General features: G+C 45.8%; 1 pseudogene across 1 annotated transcript; it reads left to right on the top strand.

Annotated features, from left to right (window-relative positions):
- The first annotated feature begins 809 nt into the window (after nucleotides 1-809).
- LOC308536313 (cyclin-dependent kinase 2-associated protein 1-like) lies at nucleotides 810-1,152 on the top strand (annotated as a pseudogene). The gene has a single exon. The product of its transcript is annotated as a cyclin-dependent kinase 2-associated protein 1-like (transcript).
- Nucleotides 1,153-4,605: the final 3,453 nt, after the last annotated feature.

Genomic DNA, 4,605 nt, shown 5'->3' with positions numbered 1-4,605 from the left:
TGCTCCCTAATTACAATGTTCTGTTTGGTAGAATAATTGAATTCAAGCAGGTAGAAAAATTGCATAATTTATAAATTTCAATATTTAGTAGAGAATTTTCTTTCTGTCTTATCTACAACTTAAATTATTTATATGCTGTGATGAATAAACCATGACTGAGGCAATGGGTGCTGGCTGGCCTGCTACCCCGTGATCGCCATGGACAAAAGACCTTCAAGGCCTGTCCAAGGAAGGTTTGCATTTAAAACTAAGTGGGGTGGTCCGGAACTGCGCGGCACTGACAACCAGGGCAGTCTCTGCGTCAGTGGCACATCTGCTGCTCGAAGTGTGGGGGGTGAGGGCCATGCAAGCCAGAGGCTTTGGCTCCAATGGTCAGATAATTTCAGCTCCAAGGCAGGCGCAATCAGGGAAGCCATGGGGACCTTCACAAAAAAAGAGATGGCTGAAGAGGAAGGATACTTCCCAGAGCGGATTAAAGAACAGCTGGCAGCCTTGAAGAAACAACATGAAGAAGAGATCACTCATCATAAAAAGGAGCTTGAGCGTCTGCAGAAAGAAATTGAGCAGCACAAGCAGAACATCAAGAAACTGAAAGATCATGATACTGCGGCAGTGTCAGGGTGAGGGGACAGCCATATTTGCCAGTGCACCGGAGCTGTCAACAACAAAAAGTGTGCGGGAGCTGGGCAGGCGCACAGACAGGCACACAGACCCCAGGCCCACCTCGCCACCGCCTGGCCTCACCGCCACCGCTGCCGATGCAGTCTCATGGGGCCTGCGCCCGCGGGAGGCTGGGGGTTGAGGGGGGGATGTCTTACAAACCGAACTTGACCATGCACATGCCCGCCACCTCCATCAAGGCCTCTGGGAGAGTTCACCAGCCTTCCACCAGCATGGCAACGTCTTCCCAGTACCGCCAGCTGCTGAGTGACTAGGACCACCATCTCTAACACTCTGGGAACAGAGAACAGCCAGGTGCCCCAGAGCAAATATGCTGAGCTGCTGGTCATCATCGAAGAACTAGGGAAGGAGATCTGACTCATGTACGCGGGCAGCAAGAGCACGATGGAGAGACTGAAACGAGGCATCATCCACACGACAGGGCCGGTTCGGGAGTGCTTGGCCGAGATGGAGCGGAACACCAGGTCCTAGCCCCTAAGTCAGCGTGAAAGGCTTTCCCTCTTCTTCCAAGTAGTGACAGCTCATGCTTGCACCCCCTTCTGCTGGGGTCCAACCCCAGCAGGTCCAGGGGTCCCCAAAGGTGTGGACGGAGTTGGCGAAGAAGGAAGGACTCGGAGACAGTGTTCAGTTGATCATCATAGCCAGGTTCTCTAGGTTCTCCAGCCAGGTTCTGTAGCCATGTTCCCTCGCTAGGTTCTCCAGCCAGGTTCTGTCCAGGTTCTCCAGCCAGGTTCAGTCACCAGGTTCTAGTCAGGTTCTCTTGCCAATTTCTGTAGTCAGGTTCAGTCCAGGATCTTTTGCCATGTTCTCTCGCTAGGTTCTGTCTCTAGGTTCTGAGGCCAGTTTCTGTCCAGGATCTTTTGCCATGTTCTCTCCAGCGAAGTTCTTCTGTCTCTAGAGACCGTTCTGTGTAGGTTCTGTGCCAATTCCTGTCTCTCTCTCTGTTCTGTGTTCTTACATCTGTATTTATACCAGTTGATTCAATCCTATCAATCTCTATTACAAAGGTTAGGGCATTTCTTATCTCCATTCCAAGGAGTAAAGATTATGTAGCTTAAGCATGATTGTTCGTAGTTAAAGTGATTAATTACCCACCTGGCACTTAGTTAAGAGGTTTTATTCCCTCCCTAACTTCAGGGGAAAATCCCTACCTGGGGAAACAACCTTTCTCAGAGACCTTGGTTAAAACACATAGTGCCTAGAAGGTGAGCAAACATATTAAGAACAGTATGCCATATATGCCAGGTCCTTTGAAACAGCAAGGATGGACCGGCTCCCGGCACCCTTCAGATGAAACTTGGTTTCAAAATGGTAACAGCTTGGTTTCTCCTCCCTGTGCCCCTCCCGTGGTTCATCAGGCTCTGAACCTCCCATCGCTGAGATGGAGAAGAGATTTTTGCAGTTATTAGATTTACATATTAGTTAGAAACCACCCAGGGCATTTTGTGTGTTTCTTTTAAGCATTGATTTACATGATGCATGTCAGTTACCTATCACAGCAAACTGTAGTTGGCCTCCCAGATATGTGTTTCTCTTCTGGGTACATTTCTGTTACTCACATGGTTCTTTATGTTTCTCTTCTGAGCTGATTCAACTCTGAGGGTTTGTTTCAGTGAGTCCTGAGGCAGCGCTTTAGTAGCCAGTGCCCATTCACCACACAGTATAAATTCTTTTCAATGTAACTTTTTTTTTTTTTGCTTAAGCATTTGCATGACTATTAGTACTTTGAAGTCAATCTTTAAAATGCACAAGTTATAAATACAGAAGAAAGAGCAATTTATTTAACCTCGCCTGACAAGGACCCCTGAAATTTCCCCTAAGGATGTATGTACATTTCAGTTCCGCCTTTCCCATCAGTGGATCCAAACATCTGAAAGACAGTGACTAATAGTGTTTGCATCTTTGTATGTATTTATTACTTGATGTAATAAAGCTTATTTTCATTAACAACAACAACAAAAAGAAACTGAAAGATCATGCTGATGCTTAAGTGCACACAGTTCCCCATAGAATGGCTACATACTGTCCACTTCTATGAAGACATAGTTCTGGTAACTAATATCTATCTATGCTGACAACAGATTATAATAAATTGTGATCAGTGGGGAAAAAAAAACCAAAAAAACAAGTGGGGTGACATCAGAATTACCCAAGCATACCCCCAACCCCTTCACCTGCCCAGACGCCTAGGGTCCCTTTATAGCTGGGCTGAGCCCAGTGCCGCCCAGTGGCCTGGACACCAGACCTGACCACCTCTCTGGTTTGGCCCAAACATCTGAAGTTCGCATTAGTTGCCAACTTAAGAAATTGGAGCATTCACGTAAAGTCAGGATTCCCCACTTCTCTTTCCAAAGTGGCCGATTGGGCTACCAACCAAGGGTGGTCGGTGTCACTTCAACCCTAAGAGGAACCCCCAGCTTGGGGGTGTGGTGAGGAGGAAGCTATCCGTGCAGACAGTTCAGTTGTGTAAACTCCCACTGACAGTAGCACAGCCCAACAGTGTGGCCATTCAACTGCGAGGCAGCACAGCCATGAAACAGTCTGGCTGTTAAATAAGGCCCCTCTTCAGCTTTCAGGGGGCTTCACATACTTCAACCCACTGCACCCAACTCTGCCCCAGTGAGATACCTTCAGTGTTTCAGCTCCAGCAAACAGAACACGTCCCACTGGAAAGGGAAAGTGTATCCATGGCCAGTGTTGCTCAATGGATAGAGCCTCTGCCTGAGGACTGAAGGGCCCAGAGTTCAATTCTTGGTCAGGGCACATGCCTGGGTTATGGGTTTGATCCCCAGTGTGGGGCATGCAGGAGGCAGTCAGTCAATGATTCTCATCATTGATGTTTCTATCTCCCTCCCTCTCTGAAATCAATCTATACTAATAAAAGGGTAATGTGCTAATTAGAACAAACAATTTCCAGACAACTTTCTGGATGTCCTTTTGGACAAAGCCATGGTGGTGGTTAGGGGCTATAAGGCCGGCAGGGGAGAGCAGTTAGGGGGATCAAGCTGGCAGGGGAGAGCAGTTAGAGGGGTCATGCCAGCAGGGAGAGCAGTTAGAGAGATCAGGTCAGCAGGCAGTTGAGCAGTTAGGAGCCAGTGGTCCCAGATTGCAAGAGGAATGTCCAGCTGCCAGTTAGGGGGATCCCAGGGATTGAGCCTAAACCAGCAGTCAGACATCCCCCAAGGGTTCCCCAATTAGAGAGGGTGCAGGCTGGGCTGAGGGAACCCCCCCCACCACCACCCATGCACGAATTTCGTGCACCGGGCCACTAGTAGGTATATAACAAACAAATGATATGCACAGGCATTGGAGGATCAAGTGTACACCAGACACATTTTTTAGACTTTGCTTTAATAACCTTATTTGTCCATTTAGCAGTGAGAATTTCTCAATATAAATTAACATGATTTCTCCCACCTTGTCTGCCTCCATTCTCTATTATTTTAACCTTGTTCTATTTTTCTCTGTACCCATAATCATCATCTGATATACCATATATTTACTTGTTTTATTTTTTCATTGTTTTTCTACATTTCTTGAAGTCAGTGATATTATCTATTACTATGGTACCTTCAGTGTCTAAAATGGTGCTTAACACATAGTACATGCTTAATAAATAATTTTTTTTAATAATTTTTAATGGATAAGTAATAGCCTTTCAACTTTTTCTAATTATATAAAATCTTGCAGAGTTACTTAATATTTTAAAACTTCAGTTTCTGAAAAAGAAAACAAAAACAGACTAAAAGTGCAAACTGTGTTCCCTACTTAATGCTGTAGGATATCTAGTCATATTACCCTCTTCTTACACCCTGATCCTTCACACTTATTTGTAGATTTCTTATGATATATCATGTGTGCAATATGAATAAGTCTACTATGTTTATCTTCTATTTTCTTTCCCCTTCATGCCCTCCCCTCTCT

Source organism: Myotis nattereri, assembly GCF_964212035.1.
Source record: "Myotis nattereri genome assembly, chromosome: 2".
Classification (NCBI taxonomy): Eukaryota; Metazoa; Chordata; class Mammalia; order Chiroptera; family Vespertilionidae; genus Myotis; species Myotis nattereri.
The sequence above is the reverse complement of the archived record's forward strand: the minus strand, read 5'-3'. Positions and strand labels throughout refer to the sequence as shown.